We start from the raw sequence: 18,654 nt of genomic DNA on the forward strand, positions 1-18,654 counted from the left end.
TGGTCTTTTTTCCTGTGCCGGTTTCCGTCCCTGTATTTTTGCGCCTCGCCTGCTAAGTATTGTATTCTGTTGCCTAGCATTGTATTTTGTTGCCAAGTATTGTATTCTGTTTGTATTTGACCCTGTCTCTGTGCCCACTGTACTGCCAGTTCTCTGCCCTGTGTGCTGCCCCTCGCCCGTTTTTCACGCTCTTCTCTCCCCCGCTCCTCGCCGCTGAACCCCGGTGGCCCTGCCCCTTTTGCCTTCTGTACCCCCATTCGCCGCCCCGGTCCCGCCTCCCAGCTGCTCCTCCCTCCCACTTGGCCATTTATGGCGGAGTCCGCGCGGTGTGAGCTGTGACCCTTGACCCTGCTCAGGGCCGGTCGCTCCACACACCACGCGTCTCCCCAGGAGTGTGCCAGGCTCCCCCAGCTGCTGCCTTGAGTTTCGCCGCTGCCCGCAGCAGAGCTCTTGGTCTTTTTTCCTGTGCCGGTTTCCGCCCCTGTGTTTTTGTGCATCGCCTGCTAAGTATTGTATTCTGTTGCCTAGCATTGTATTTTGTTGCCAAGTATTGTATTCTGTTTGTATTTGACCCTGTCTCTGTGCCCACTGTACTGCCCGTTCTCTGCCCTGTGTCCTACCCCCTCGCCCGTTTTTCGCGCTCTTCTCTCCCCCCAATTCTCGCCGCTGAACCCCTTTAGCCTTCTGTACCCCCATTAGCCGCCCCGTTCCCGCCTCCAAGCAGAGTCCGCACGTACGCGCAGCGTTCACATGCAGCGGGTGTGCCAATTGTGCGCCGAAGGCACGCCAAAGGCAAGCCCGTCTGCGCCCGTCCGTGCCTGGACCGCGCCCAGTGCCAGGACCTCCGGTCCCTGACTATGCCAGCACACCCAACAAACCAAGGACGCCGCCACCCTCCAAGCTCTCAATGCCGGCCGGAACCCCGCCTGCTACCGAGCCACCCCAAAACGCACCCACGCACCCTTCACCTGCCAAACCTGCTGATTCACCTGCCTCCGGACCTGCACCGCACCCACGAAGCTAAGCACCGGCAACAACCACCTCAAGTGCATCCTGCTCAACACCCGCTCCGTCCACTGGCACACCATGGAACTCTGGAACCTCCTCAACACAACCTCACCAGACGTCGCCTTCCTCACGGAAACCTTGATGAACGCCTCCTCAGCACCGGACATCGCCATAGCCATCCCGGACGGCTACAAGATCACCCGTAGAGACCGCGCCAACCAAACCAGAGGAGGCATCGCCATCGTCCACAAGAACACAATCCGCATCACGACCAACTACGACGACACCCTCACCACCGCCGAGCACCTTCACTTCCAGATTCACACCGACCCCAAGACCACCCTCAGAGGCACCCTCATCTACAGACCCCGGGACCACGCACACAATTCAGTCCGCACGCTCTCACCTCCACTGACTACATCCTCCTAGGGGACCTCAACTTCCACCTGGAGAACAACAAGGACTGCAACACCACCACCCTGCTGGACAACCTCGCCAACCTCGGACTCAAGCAACTGGTCAACACCCCCACCCACTATGCCGGCCACACGCTTGACTCCGTGTTCTCCTCCAGCAAGCACATCTCCTTCAGCCACTCCACCGGACTACACTGGACAGACCACAGCTGCGTCCTCTTCAACTTCAGGAGAACTATGACCCACCACCACCCGCAACAGGTTCCCCGCGGAACCTGGAGCAAGATCACCGCCGACCAGCTCACCACCACCCTCAGCCAGAACCCACCCACCAACACGACGGACCCCAACAAAGCAGCCTGCAACCTCACACAGTGGCTCACCAACTGCGCCGACAAACTCGCACCACTGAAGAATCCCCCCAGCAGACCCGGCAGCAGGAAAGCCTTGTGGTTTACCATTGACCTCAAAAACTCCAAGAAAACCTGCCGCACCCTTGAGAAAGCCTGGCGCCATGACCAGACAACAGAAAACATGACCGCCCTCAAGAACGCCACCCGCAAACACCGGCTGATCCGAAGCATCAAGAAGAAAGCATTCAAAGATAGACTGGACAACAACACCCACAACAGCAAGGAACTCTTCAACATTGTCAAAGAGCTCTCAAATCCCAGCGCCTGCAACACCGACATAACTCCCTCACAAGACCTCTGCGACTCTCTCGCCTCGTTCTTCCACCGCAAGATCGCTAACATTCACAACAGCTTCGACGCACAAACCATGCACCCAACCGCTGAACCAGCGCCCCCAACCACCACCCTCTGCACCTGGACCCCTGTCAGCACCAAAGACACCACCCGTATGATGAACACCATTCACTCCGGCTCCCCCACGATCCTTGCCCACACCACATCTTCAACAAAGCCGACTCCACCATCGCACCCCAACTCCGGAACATCATCAACAGCTCCTTCGCATCCGCCACCTTCCCTGAGAGCTGGAAACATGCCGAACTGAGCGCCCTCCTCAAGAAACCCACTGCGGACCCCACGGACCTGAAGAACTTCCGCCCCATCTCGCTCCTCCCCTTACCAGCCAAAGTCATTGAGAAGACCGTCAACAGACAACTCTCCGCCTTCCTCGAGACCAACGGAACCCTCGACCCCTCACAGTCCGGCTTCTGAGCAAACCACAGTACCGAGACCGCCCTCATCGCAGCCACCAACGACATCAGGTCCCTGCTCAACAACGGGGAAACGGCTGCCCTCATCCTCCTGGACCTCTCATCAGCCTTCGACACTGTATGCCACACATGTCAGAACACCGGAATCCAAGGAGCGGCCCTGGAGTGGATCATCTCATTCCTCGCCGGAAGAACCCAGAGAGTCCGCTTCCCCCCGTTCAGATCCGCGGCCACCAAAGTCGTCTGCGGCATCCCGCAAGGATCCTCACTCAGCCCCACCCTCTTCAACGTCTATATGAGCCCCCTCGCAGCCATCACCCGCAAACCCAACCTCAACATCATTTCCGAAGGCGACGACACCCAACTGATTCTCTCCCTCACCAACGACCCCGCCACCGCCAAAGTCAACCTCCAGGAAGGAATGAAAGACGTCGCGGAATGGATGAAGATCATCCGTCTGAAACTGAACTCATACAAGATGGAAGTCCTCATCCTAGGACCATCCCCTTCCACCTGGGACAACTCCTGGTGGCCCCCTGCCCTGGGCTGCGCACCCAAACCAACGGACCACGCACGCCACCTGGGCGTCATCCTGTACTCCTCCCTCACATTGACCAAGCAAGTAAACGCAGTCTCATCATCCTGCTTCAACACCCTGCGCATGCTCCGAAAGATCTTCCGGTGGATCCCCACCGAAACCAGGAAGACGGTCACCCAGGCTCTCGTCACCAGCCGTCTGGACTACGGAAACACCCTCTATGCTGGAACCAAATTTAGACTCCTGAAAAGACTTCAGCGCATTCAGAACACCTCAGCACGACTCATCCTGGACATCCCGCACTGCAGCCATATCTCTGCCCACCTGAAAGACCTGCACTGGCTCCCCGTCAACAAGAGGATCACGTTCAGACTCCTCACCCACGCACACAAGGCTCTCCACAACATAGGCCCAAAGTACCTCAACAGCCGCCTCACTTTCTACACACCCACCTGCCAGCTCCGATCTGCCAGCCTCGCCCTCGCCTCCGTCCCAAGAATTCGGAAATCCACCGTTGGAGGAAGATCTTTCTCCTACCTTGCAGCCAAGACATGGAACTCCCTACCCACTCACCTACGGCTGAACCGGGATCACCTCTCCTTCAGGAAACAACTCAATACCGGGCTGTTCGAGCAGTAGCGACCCCCCCCTCAGCACCTTGAGACCCCTACGGGTGAGTAGCGCGCTATACAAATTTTGTGATTGATTGATTGATTAATATGTGCCTCTGCAATCTTAGCCGCCCATGATAAGAGAGATATCGGACGGAAGTTTTCCAATTTGGCTGGATCCAGAGAAGGTTTTTTAAGTAGGGGGACCACTATTGCCTGTTTTCACAGCCTAGGAACCACTGCAGTGGAGAGAGAAGTATTAATCACCTGGCACAAAGGTTCCAAGAGCACAGGCAGAGAGTCCATAGACTGGTCTGGCTTAAGAGGGTCTATAGGAGATCCAGATTTAACTTTGCTGCATAGCAGATGAATCTCATCCTGTGAGACCAAAGGAAAGGCTGTGAGAATATGGGTCTTAGGGGGGGTATTTATGGGGCGGAGACAAGGAGAAACCAAAAGGAAGGACTTATATATAGTTTCCACTTTCTTGACAAAAAAAGTAGCAAGGTCTTCCCAATGCTGCTTTGACGTGATCGCAGAAGCAGTAGGGGTTTTCCTTAGTGTAAAATCATTGAGTATTTTGAAAATAAACTTGGCTGGATTGCTGCTTGACTTAATTTCATGAGCAAAGTAGGCAGACTGCTCAGATTGTATAGCCCGATGATAGCTCTTAATGGCGGCCTGATAGTATCTCTTAGCCGCCAGGTCGTAATCCCTTCTCCAATCCCATACCAATTTTTTACAGGCTTTACGCATTGTGGCCAGTCTATCAGAGAACCAAGGTTTGGAGTTTGAGTGGCAGCATTTTGACCATTTGGCCAGAATGAGAGAGTCCAGTGCTTGAAGAATTCAGTCGCAAAGTGTTTTATATGCCACGTCTGGATCACTAGGCAACTTGGGAGTTCCTAGGGCAAGCAGGACGTTGTATTTCTCAAGATTCAGTTTTCGACAAGGGTGTTTATGGGAGGACTTCTGAACAACTCTGCGCAGAGGTTCAGAGGCCAGGAAAGACATAGGGATCAGAAAGTGGTCAGACCAAAATACCGGGCTAGGTGTATTAACAATAAAGGAAGGGAGGTTGGAAAAGACAGGGTCTAGCAAGTGACCTGCAGCATGAGTAGGACCTGAAACTAATTGAGTTAGTTGACAGGCTGCAAGGTGTGGGAGAAAGCTACTGATATCTGTATCTGTATGGCAGTCAAAGTGTAAGTTCAAGTCTCCAAAAATAGCAAAATTAGCTGTTCTCATTGCCAGGGCACTGGTGACTTCAGGAGTGCAGGTTTAAACTCCTTGGCTGGTCCAGGATGATGGTAGACCAGCAGCCCTCACATGGTGTAGTTGGCACTGAAGGAAATCGCGAAGCGTGCGCATTTGCAACCTGTCACAGGTTCTTTAACAAACGTGCAACCATAACAGGATTTGAAAGTGAACGTGATACAGCCGCCTCTCAACATCCAATTTGAGGTCTGAAATAATGTTGAGATCTTCTTCTTTAAGGTATTGTAATGTGCGTTTATTGAAGCACAGATAGTAGATACTTCTTAAACCAAAAGCCTGGGTCAAAACTGTCTTATCTGGAATCCCAAACATGAGGAAGTTCTAGATTCCAGATGACACATCAAGATACCACACATCCCCTTTCGTAATACAACACAACAATAATAATAATGACAACAGAATAATCAAGTAAAAGAATTAACAATACTAATGACATATACACCTAAAGACTATCTTTCTTTACAAATGGTACGACAGAACTTAACAGCAAAAGATGGTATAAAATTTCTACTGAAAACATGCATAAGAACACTGTAAAGAAAAGAAACAAAGATGAGAATAGTAAAGACTAATGGCTTCTAAAAGATGTTAAACAATAAATAAATAATCAAAAATTGACATAGTAATCTTTATACCAAGCAGGACATTGACGTACTCTTTGTTCATGTTGATTGGATGGAGGGTTAGAAAACGTCCTCCAATTTCTACAAATTTGGCAGAATTGGAAGACTCAGAAGTAACAGATTTACTAAACTTTTCATCAGGCCATAACCACTGAGGTACTCTAACAATTTTGGACAAATTCCACACATTACCATCCAATAATTCCACAACCTGTCGTCCCACACGTACAACTTTCAATGGATCAGAAAACCTAGATTCTCCAGATTTAACAAACCTTCCCTTCTTCACACGAACCCAATCATCCACATTGACAACCGCAAATCTAAAATTTTCACTCTGAACTGCTCTCTTTCCCTATCTTAATTTTTTCCAACTAACAAATCTCTCATCCATGTTTGACTCAAATTAGACATACACTTTCTACCTCTCATTTTTTCAAACAGAGTTAAATCACCCATACTCCTAGGGGTATTCCTATAGCACCAAAGAATTTCACTCAAAGTTTGTTTACAATCCTTTCCACTGTACATAGCTAATTGCAAACCTTCCTTAAACACTTTGATCCACCTTTCCACAATACCAATACTTTGTGGATAATAAACCGAAGCAGGTCTATGAATAATTCCATGACGTTCTAAAAATTCCTTCATCTCTAAGGAAATAAACTGTACGCCATTATCCGTAGTAATGGACTCAGGATGTCATTCAAGAATTGTATTACCACCTTGGAAGTGATATTAGACACCATTTTTACCTCAGGCCATTGTGACATCTATATCTATATCTATACTAATATAATAAAGAGAGAGCCCAAACATTTGAGGAGGGTACTCTCAGGAACCACAGCACCAATCATAACACCCAATAAAGCGTTGGAAAGGGCAGTTGCAGCAGAAGGACATAGGCTATGCAGACGCCCACCATATACATGTAAAAGGTAAAAGAACTGTGCCAGCAAAGTAGCCCCTTGTGGGCGTGTCTGCGTTGTGCTGTGGGCGTGTGCTGGGGGCGTGACAAACGCTGGGGGCATGTGGTACGTTCCACCCTTCATGCCATGTCTCATATCCTGTGGTAATCCCACCCTGCTCCCTTTTAATACCCCTGCACCCCATAATCATAACCCATCCTTGCTCCTTAAAATACCCCAACACCATTAAACACTAACCCATCTTAACCCTATAAATATACCCTGTACCCCAAAACCCAAACCTATCCCTAAACCCTAAAAATACCCCTGTACCCCAAAACCCAAACCTAGCCCTGAACCCTAAAAATACCCCTGTACCTCAAAACCCAAACCTACACCTGAACCCTAAAAATACCCCTGTACCCCAAAACCCAAACCTAGCCCTGAACCCTAAAAATACCACTGTACCCCAACACCCAAACCTACCCCTGAACCCTAAAATACCCCTGTACCCCAAAACTCAAACCTAGCCCTGAACCCTTAAAATACCTTAAAGCCAAAAAAGCGGAGATAAACCCCCTTGATAATATGCCCCCAAGTTCCTTCAAACCCATTTTCATAGCCTCAAACCTATGGGCAATATCTAAAGCCTTGCCCAACGTTAGATCCTCCGCATCCAGTAATTTTGCCTTAAGTTTGACATCAGCCACTTTATGTACCATTTGATCTCGTAATATTTGATCATGGAACGTTGAATAGTTACATTTCGATGCTAAAATCCTCAAGTCATTCATAAATGAATCTATAGATTCATTAACCAGTTGACCCCAGCTGAGAAATTTGTGACGAGAAACAACATCATTATTTTTTTATTATAACGTTTATCCAGTTGCTTGATAACCTCTAGAAATACATCCGTGTCATCATCAGTTTGATTACTAAGGGGCGGAAGATGACTTAAAACATCCCTTCCTTCTGCGCCAAGACAATGTTTTAATATAGCCAATTTCCGTTTATAAGTATAATCGCCTCCACCAATGGCTTCCATGTAAGCTAAAAACCCTTCCTTCCAACGTTTCCATTCCAAAACCGGTTCTCCAGGTGATGATAAAAAGGGCGCAGGCACAGACAAATTCTCCATTGCCTATTATGTTTAACACTGACAATCCAGCTAAAAATGCATGTACTAATAAAAATAAAAAATAAAATTATATATATATATATATATATATATATATTCACTGAAAAAACCATAGGTTTCACACCAGTTATAGTTAGCTGGAAATTTTACTGATATAAAACCATTGAAATTCCCACGTTATAGTTAGTCGGACTCACTATAACTTGCGCGTGCAATGCACTGCTGATGACATCACATATTACATCACTCATGACATGGTCAATGACATCACTCATGACATCACTGATGACACCATCCTTGTGACACAGTGACAGACCTCCTTTCACTGTAAAGTAACCTTTGAAACACATATTCAAAAATAGAAACTAACATTAACAAAAAAGTGGATATACCCATACCAGTTACAACAACCAATTCAGTAATTTCACCATCTATATACAAATTCACACATTCACCAACAGTTTTATGTATTCACTCATACATATACTCACTCAATCATATGTAGTGATACCCCTATTCATCCTGTTACACACCGACAGTCATCAAAAAGTTGCTCACACATATACTCACACATGCAAATAAACTAATAAACATCCATTTATTTGCATATACAACTATACACACATTAGCACATTACTTCTAAGGAAACTTACACATACTTACTCTCTTAAACAATCACTTATAGAAACACATACTTATTTAAACAGGAACTCTTTCAATCTCTCACTCTCACATATACTTACTTATATACATCAATTCTCATATATACAAGATTAAAACATATGTAGTTACTCATAAAGACACAAGTGAGAGAGGCATTCACTCTCTAACACACACATATGCACACTCATCCACCCATACAATCCTACACAAATGCTGTCTTCAAAACACATACAAACAGTGAGTCAGTCATTGATGCATCTATGTGCTAAGTAACAGCCCCACCAAACCATACAGACACTCATACTGATACTAAAAAAACATCTAATAACCCATATACACACACATGTAGCTACTCACCAACCCATGCAGCCACTTATACACAAAGTAAAACACTGATACATATATTTAAATATTTAAACATTACTCGCTAATATATGTATTCACTAAGATACACTTAATAAGCCAGTTAACCAATCAATTTTTTTAAAAAAAACATCCATTTAGACACTTATTTAAACATTTATTCTTCCATCGACCTTAACTTATACATATATAAAATATTTTATTTTTCAGAAAGACACACATTCACTGGACGATGTCATCTGTGATGTCATGAGTGATGTCATCAGTGATGTCATGAGTGATGTCACTGACCATGTCATGAGTGATGTAATATGTGATGTCATCAGCAGTGCATTGCACGCGCAAGTTATAGTGAGTCCGACTAACTATAACGTGGGAATTTCAATGGTTTTATATCAGTAAAATTTCCAGCTAACTATAACTGGTGTGAAACCTATGGTTTTTTCAGTGAATTTAATAGGTTTTTTAAATGCTAATTCCTAACTATAACTGGTGTGAAACCTATGTTTTTTTCAGTGAATTTCATAGGTTTTTTAAATGCTAATTCCTTTCTATATCGAGTTTCTAAACTTTTTTTTTTTTTTACAATTTGCTGTTTTTTTGTAAGTATTCATTTTTTTTTATATAAGTTTTTTTTTTGCGCTCTGGGTGCGCGCTCAGGGAAGCTTTCAGCTAAGCTCTCCGGTAAGCTTTCCGGTGAGCTCACCTGAAAGCGCACCCAGAGCGCTACTGTCGTTCGTGAAAAAAAATATGAATGAAAAGTTAATAATAATGCAAAACATTTCGTACCATACAAATAAAATCAGTTTTTTTTTATAAGGAAAATGATTATGCATTTCTGTAAAAGTTTGATGACGTCACTTCGGCGCAACGGAATGTATGAGGAATCATGTCGCAAGGAGTTACAGATATGTCAGTATTTCTGACGTATCTGTAAACACAAAAGTAACGCATTGCTGGAGTAATGTCCATGGAAAAAGCACCATGTGAAAGGTCTGCTGTGAAGCAGGCGCAAGATTTTGACGCAACAGCATCCTAAAAGTGACGCAGTGAAATCTCAAAGATTTCACTGCATCGCTATTACAAAGCTTTTTGCGGGGGAACACCCCCTCTGCATGCATTATACCTGACGCAGATATAATGTGGCGCAGGATTTTAAAAAGTGACCCATCTACCTAGATGCGTCACTTTTTAAATATAGCGAAACGAGGCGCATTTTTTTACACCACTGGTACGATGCGTCACTTTTCTGTGCGCACTCCTTATGACATTCCAGATATGTCATATTTAATTTATGACTTATCAATTCGCAAGGAGTTACAGATATGTCAGTATTTCTGACGTATCTGTAAACACAAAAGTAACGCATTGCTGGAGTGCGTCACAAAAGTGACGCAACTCCAGTAATGTGTCCGTTCACATGGAAAAAGCAGCATGTGAAAGGTCTGCTGTGAAGCAGGCGCAAGATTTTGACGCAACAGCATCCTAAAAGTGACGCAGTGAAATCTCAAAGATTTCACTGCGTCGCTATTACAAAGCTTTTTGCGGGGGAACACCCCCTCTGCATGCATTATACCTGACGCAGATATAATGTGGCGCAGGATTTTAAAAAGTGACCCATCTACCTAGATGCGTCACTTTTTAAATATAGCGCAACGAGGCGCATTTTTTTACACCACTGGTACAATGCGTCACTTTTCTGTGCGCACTCCTTATGACATTCCAGATATGTCATATTGAATGTATGAGGAATCATGTCGCAAGGAGTTACAGATATGTCAGTATTTCTGACGTATCTGTAAACAAAAAAGTAACGCATTGCTGGAGTGCGTCACAAAAGTGACGCAACTCCAGTAATGTGTCCTTTCACATGGAAAAAACACCATGTGAAAGGTCTGCTGTGAAGCAGGCGCAAGATTTTGACGCAACAGCATCCTAAAAGTGACGCAGTGAAATCTCAAAGATTTCACTGCGTCGCTATTACAAAGCTTTTTGCGGGGGAACACCCCCTCTGCATGCATTATACCTGACGCAGATATAATGTGGCGCAGGATTTTAAAAAGTGACCCATCTACCTAGATGCGTCACTTTTTAAATATAGCGCAATGAGGCGCATTTTTTGACACCACTGGTGCGATGCGTCACTTTTCTGTGCGCACTCCTTATGACATTCCAAGTAACGCATTGCTGGAGTGCGTCACAAAAGTGACGCAACTCCAGTAATGTGTCCTTTCACATGGAAAAAGCACCATGTGAAAGGTCTGCTGTGAAGCAGGCGCAAGATTTTGACGCAACAGCATCCTAAAAGTGACGCAGTGAAATCTCAAAGATTTCACTGCGTCGTTATTACCAAGCTTTTTGCGGGGGAACACCCCCTCTGCATGCATTATACCTGGCGCTATTTTTAAAAAGTGACGCATCTAGGTACATGGGTCACTTTTTAAAACTCTGCGCCACATTATATCTGCGTCAGGTATAATGTATGCAGAGGGGGCATTCCCCCGCAAAAAGCTTGGTAATAACGACGTACTGAAATCTATGAGATTTCTCTGCGTCACTTTTAGGATGCTGTTGCGTCAAAATCTTGCGCCTGCCTCGCGTCACTTTTATGTTTACAGATATGTCAGAAATACTGACGTATCTGTAACTCCTTGCAACATGATTCGTCATACATTAAATATGACACATCTGGAATGTCATAAGGAGTGCGCACAGAAAAGTGACGCATCGCCCCAGCAGTGTAAAAAAATGTGCCTTGTTGCACTATATTTAAAAAGTGACGCATCTAGATAGATGCGTCACTTTTTAAATATAGCGTAACAATGCGCATTTTTTTACACCGCTGGTGCGTCACAAAAATTGACGCACAGGCGGCGCAAAACTGGCAGCGCAAGGCCTTCATAAATATGGTCCTGGATTTTCCCTGTGCTTCGCTCCCCTGTGCGCGTACCATGCGCTTCCCCGGCGCAAAACGAAAAAAAAAATAAAAAATGTAATGCCCCGCAGGACCCTATTTTAGCCCCCACATCAAACCTAGGGGGTCAGAGGGGGTCTACTCTTCCCCCTTATGGTCATTTGCCCCTTTTTTTTCAAACCCCTTGTGTCTCGATTTTACCGAGACACAAGATGGCGGCCGCTCCAGACTGTTTAGAATGTTTACAGACACCCAAGAGCCAATCAGCTTTCTGCGCGCAAGTCGCGTGTCGCGCCAGGAGCGCACTCCGGTGCGCGCACCGGAGAGCGCCTATAGATATATATATTTTTTTGAACCTAAATTACTCAAAATCCACTGGAGCACATATCTTGAGACATAGCAAAGGCACATCGGGCTACCAGTCCCTACAATTTTGTCAAGTTTGATGGAAATCCATTCAGCCGTTCGAGCTAAAAGTGAAATCGACCGCCCTATGGAAATTAACATGGGGAAAACGCGTTTTGGGACCCCCCTTTTATCTCGGCCCCCGCTTGACGTATACCCCCCAAACTTTCAAGGAAGAACCGGAGCTCGACGAGGCCATTTCCAGGAAATTTTCAGGCAGATTCGTCAACCGGTGCCAAAGTTATTCCAAATAGAATTTTGAGATTTAACATTGAAAAAAATCCTAACTATAACTACCTACTGGCGACCGCCAGTAGGTAATATATATATATATATATATATATATATATATGTATATATATATATATATATATATATGATGCCAGAATACTTGTTTTTTTTTATTTGATATATCCACTGTATAATTTATGCCATATATTACATGACACCTAGCCTGTGAAGTTATATCAGTACAATAGCGTGCACATTGCCATTAAATGGTACATAGTCTTTTGTTCATTGACAAGCAGCCTTTTGTTTCCCACGTTGCGCAATGAACTTGACACAGTCAATCGTTTATACGATCACGTGTTAGTTCACTCGTTTACATAAATCACGTAAATTTGCCACTTTTTGTCTATTAAAATGGTTGCGACGTTAAGTATCATTGACCCATCCAAAATGGCCGCCACATCTTTTGCGTTTGCGCTATGACGTCATGCGTTGCTTGTCACATGAGCGCACTTAATGTAGTGCCGGAATTGAGGAAATTGAGGAAATTAAACAAAATTCAGTACCTTCCTCACCGTTCGCTTTCTGACAGCGCGGTTTTCCTTGACTAGCACCGGAGATCGCCAGCTTCAGCCATAGATAGCAAAAAAAAAACTCGATCTGCTCTGCGCAGGACTCCAGGCTTTCTATCTCCGTTTCCCGATTGTCGCCAATGAAATAATGTCGAGATCTTCTTCTTTAAGGTATTGTAATGTGCGTTTATTGAAGCACAGATAGTAGATACATCTTAAACCAAAAGCCTGGGTCATAACTGTCTCATCTGGAATCCCGAACATGAGGATGTTCTAGATTCCAGATGACACATCAAGATACCACAAGGTCAAAATACTGTAGCCACGCGGAAGCGCTAAGCCTGGCTCCTCAACCCTATCATCAGAGAGCCAGGTTTCCGCTAAGAAAAAAAAATCAGGAAATTCATCCTGTACTAAGTCATGTACATCAAGATAGTGTTTAGTCAGGGAGCGGCAATTAAGACTCAGAATTTTAATATAAGGCCTATAAAGCAAGGAGAATGGTGGAGGCAGTTTAATAAGAGAATTGAAGCCACAACGGATGCAGCAAAATGGCCCTTCAATAGAACCAGTTAACGTCTGGCTACACGGGCTTACCGTTTTATTAACTGCCCATAGATCCTCCCTTGAATATGACAAAACACATCGTTCACCACCAACAGCATTTCTGGCATCTGACGACATCCAGGCACGGACGGGTGCAGACGGGCCTGCCGTTGGCATGCCAGCTGCGCGTGGCCGCTACGCGCGGCCTTTACGCGCGTCCGCTGCGTGTCGGCTCCATCAGTTCTCAATGTAGGCAGGCTCAATAGAGAACTCAGGAGCAGCACCCAACAAAGATGGCACCCTAAAGCGAACCGCAGGAAGTGAGGGGAATAAAGAGAAGCTCCCTCTGACCGACCAGACCCCTTCCATACAATCAACAGGGGCAGCTGTGGTGGACCGAGGGGCAGGCAGCGAATGTGCAATTTAAAAACGGAGTGGGTCAAGTTCTAATGTTAAAACAATTATAATGTTAAAACAAATAAAAAATGATTTGATTCAGGCACAAGCTACATGAATTTCTAAGTGCACCCAGTGTGAGCACAGTACAGTACAGCAGATAAATAAAAAATGAGGAAACGCGGCAGCACCTCATACCACACGAGATAGCCTCTAGCTCTATGTATAGGTGAGTGCACTGTCACAGGTGCAAGAACCGGTTAACAATAACACTGAAATGGGAAAGTTGTGTTTAGTGGGCAGATATATGGCAACTCACACATATATGTATATGTATGTATTTGTGTGTGTATGTGTGCATGCATATATATTTATAATTTAAAAGTCAATATAATGTAATACTTTGCAATGATGGCAGTTTTAGCAAGTTGATAATGCATATGTTATTATTTTAAAAATGAATAGCATATTTACACGAAATGTATTTACATCTTTTAACTTTTATTAAAATGTGAAATTTAATTTACTTTTAACAACATTTCTAATTGAATGTACTGTCGTTTTTAAGGTAACTCGGTTCTGAATTTTCAATCATTAAAGTATGGGCAGATTGGTTTAGGTATCTAGGCTATGAAGTGTCCCTCCATATGGGTTTATTTTTCGTTTTAATTAGATTCAGCTGTGCTGATTTTGAGAGTTTCTATCAAGCTATATTTTTTTAAATGAAGGTTTGTATGGGTAGAATAAAAATGTCATCCTAACTCATCAAGACTCCATATGAGCAAAGGTTAAAAAAATATGATGGTATCAATAATGCTCCAGACATGCATGTACAATGGTTAATCTGGGCATTATAGTTCTTTTAGAACTAATACCATTATGTTATATTGGCAGCAGACAGAGCATCATAATATTAAAATTACAATAGCAGGATCACCATTGACCAATCATCTCATTAATAAAAAACAAATGAATGTTGGTGATAGATTCTAAGTCAATGGGAACAGGTGGGATTTTAGGTTTTCTTACACCATTAAAATTGTATATGGGTTTCCAAGAGATAGATAGAGAGCTCCATATTGATGAGCTTTGAACATGGACTGACTTTTTATGGGGTCACCTACTCAAATGTATCGTGTTTCCATGGTTGGAATGAACTCACTTGGAAATTTCTGAAGCTCAACTTTCTGAGTTTATGTGCATTTCTGAATTCCAGTTTACTGTTGGCGCAGGTGAATACTTTCTTTGTGATAATATTTGGCATACAGTTCTATTTTATTAGCTTAATTCCAATGAAGCCTGGCAAAAAAGGGCGCAGGTGGTCTAAGTTATTTAAATCAGGGAATAGAGAGAAAAGCAGAACGTGCCAGTAAGTTGGTTGCATAGACCACAGACTTAAGCTGAAATAACCCATTCCTCCTATGATTCCATAATCAAATATTTTGTATTGATATTCTGTCCAAATATTCCTATTGTACCTCATACTATACCCTGAGACTATGACATGATTAATAGAAATGTTTGAGTTCTGTAGAGTACATAGAGAAAGAAAAAGATAGTACAGAAAATTAAATGGTAGGACAAACCAAATGTTTGAAGAATTCATAATTAACTTTTGCCAAAAAAGAAACAGGTGGTTCTACTAAGCAAGACTGTATTTGAATGAGCAACAGTTCTGAAACATCAGTTTTTTTCTAGCTTGCTAATGTTTACTTTGATAGAGAGGACGGCAATGCCAGCAGCCCCCTCCCGAACCACTAAACCCGTGGTTAGGCCTCCCGCCAGATTATTGGTTTCCTCCTGTCTGGCGGGCTGTTTTCAGCAGTACCTCAGAAAATGGGCACTGCGATGGAAACACCAAGGTCCATGTAAAGTGCATGCTGTGCAGGAACTGTGTGGCATGCACACAGGGGGGTCACATGTTGTGCCCTCCCTGCATGCACCCAGGGGCCCAGAGGCATGGGGGCCCGGGAAAAGCCCCCTTCATTTCCTCTCCATCACAGTTTTCATGGAGAAGAAATGGCCATGAAAACTATCGCAAAGAGGAAACTTGTAATTTGCTTTGCGGGACCACAGTGATCCCGACAGGCATATTGCGGTTTCAAAATCACTGCTCCTTTGCCAGGGAATGGCGGTTCTCTGGCGGCTGTGGAACTACAATGGCAGTTGGACTGCCCTACTCGTAATGGGGCTATCCGACTGCTAGTGAAGCGTTGGCTGGAACACCACCGCTCTGCCCCCTGGTGTCAGGTGGTCCTCGGGCAGCAAGACTTGTAATAAGGCCCTTCAGGACTATTTCTTTACTAGAGAGGACATTATAATATTATCTAGAATGTATATTGTAATTCCTGCCATTTAAAAGCATGTAAATAACATGTCAATATCACTCAATTTATTGTATTCTATTAATTGATCTCAGAAGGATAGATGCCTGAGTCTACCAAGCCAATATTGAAACGTATGGTCACCAAGACACAACATTTGTCAGTGGCGAGCATTAAACTTTGATCCTTAAGATTGTTTCTATAGAATGCATGGATATTGCATATAAAAAAGTATGGATATATTAATAAATAAACACATGCATCAACAGTATGGGCTTCTGCAAGTATGTGGCAAATACAGAATTATTATAGCATGGTGCTATGTGCCTACTTCAGAGATGTAGCAAGGGTTTCGTCATTTATTAAAAATATGCACATGCATTTGTTTAGGTGTCCTATACATGTATAGAAAGCTCCATGCAGAAACTTATGCACACATAGATTTTCACCGGTGCATGGGTAAAAATCTCCACCTTGATGAACTGTGCCATTTCCTGGTCAAAATATCCATGCAGCAGTAGAAATTCGAATGTCTCTTCCTTAAATGAAAGGATTAGATACATTTATGGCTGAAATTAGGACTGTACAGTCACTACAAGTAACTTTATAATAGGATTTATGCTTCTCCGCAGTGGATACGGAGATTTCCTCCAATGCTACGGAATACACCAAATGAAAAAGACTAGTGAAACAGTATTCACTTGACATAAATCACACACACCTGTGAACACTATACCCGCAAGCCCATTAATACAACCTAGACCATAAGCTCTGCAATCTTCCCCTTAGACTGCAACACAATGTGAATGCCAAAGATTTGCTACACCACAGCCCCCAGGTTGTATTCCACCCCATCCAAGAGGAGCAGGCAGACCTTATATTGATCCTTGTTTTAGATCACTGAAGGGAACTCCATGATCAATTGTCCATGCACACTTATTTCACAATAAAAGTTGGTCATGTGGCAGCTCACATGCTCAAAGCATTAAGGTGGAGGTATGCAACACTGGAGACCAAAACAAGTGAGAAAGGATGAGAGGAAGTGTTTTAAGGAAAATTTTATGTTTCATGGGTTGGCTTCTTCTCATCCCCTCAACGTACATTTCTTCTCTACCATGCACCTTGAGCTGCTCCAGACCCTGCCAGTTCCAGAAAATCCCAGCATGAGGCAAGATAGAAACTGGAACCCCCCCACATCTATTCATGGCATTATTGCTCTCCATTCTTCTAGCACTGCCCTCCCCTTTTACCGACAGGCACATCCTTAGAGTGTAAAATTATTTCAACAATATTCATGCAATCTAACTTTCTTTTAAACAGTCCCCATTTCAAGTGCATTGGTAAGAATACTTGGAGAAGGACTAGCCCAAACTGTGGTGGGGAAACAAACAGGCCATGTGAGTAAACATGTCCTGACCACCTACACAGGTTAGCTACGCTGCTATCAATATCACAACCAAATTCGTGAAAATTGTATATGTTTGTTGCACCTGGACTCTACCATTAATGGACCTTCTCTTTATATATTGGGATACTGCAATTTACACATACTTATGTTGTAATTTAATATTCCTCCAATATTCTCATTCATATCATGCCAACCTGCTCAATTGCGATTGGTCAGTGTAATTAAAATAGAATTTAATAAAAAGCAGTTGGAACCTCTGCTCGGCATGTCTCAAAAACAGGTCAAATTGTTAAACATGGAAGTCTGATGTTGATGCTCATGTCAGAAAATTCATCCTTCCATTTAAAGTAAATCTCTGTCTCTGTTGTCACTTCCTCTATCGAGCAACGTCCTTATTGTAACTCTCTCACGTTATATCATTGCCTGCATAAAAATGATACCTTTATTTCTGTATATGGTAGCCTGAAGAGACAATTTATATACTGCCTAACATTAATAATTTATCAGACACTTATACTACATGAAATGGTTAATAACCATCGTGTTACCTAAGGTTAAAGGTCAGAGTCCATGGCTACAAAATATTGTTTCTCGTTTGATTATCAGTCATTTCACAATTCCACAGCAATAGAGTTTTAGCGGAGAAATAGACATGGCAATATGATATTTTTATTTCGCCACTGACATGCATTTATAGCTCCTGTTAGTGAGGCCATATTGCCAACATATGCGCTATTTTAATTGGGAGATGCAAGAAAATTGGCAAATTTCATTCATCGCTGTCTCAACTCAATAAGGGATGTTGGTGTAATATTGACCAGATATTCTTTTAGAATGTCAGATTTTATACTGTGCAAGCATAGAAACTGACATAATTGATTAAAGTGACACTCTAAGCTGACTTTGTACAACAGCAACATTCATTTTTAATTATAGAAATAATAACTCAGGGTGCAAAAGCCATGAGGAGAATAAAACCTTCCAATCCTTACTGTAACGTATCATCCTGGCAGCCAAGTAAATCGGAGATGGGCGATAGATTATCAAGTCTTTCGTGGAAGATTATACTAACATAGAAAAGTATTGCTGGCAGTTTACTTTTATTAACAATAACTTTCTGAGATAT

This window comes from Lissotriton vulgaris, chromosome 3_1, assembly GCF_964263255.1.
Source record: "Lissotriton vulgaris chromosome 3_1, aLisVul1.2, whole genome shotgun sequence".
Classification (NCBI taxonomy): Eukaryota; Metazoa; Chordata; class Amphibia; order Caudata; family Salamandridae; genus Lissotriton; species Lissotriton vulgaris.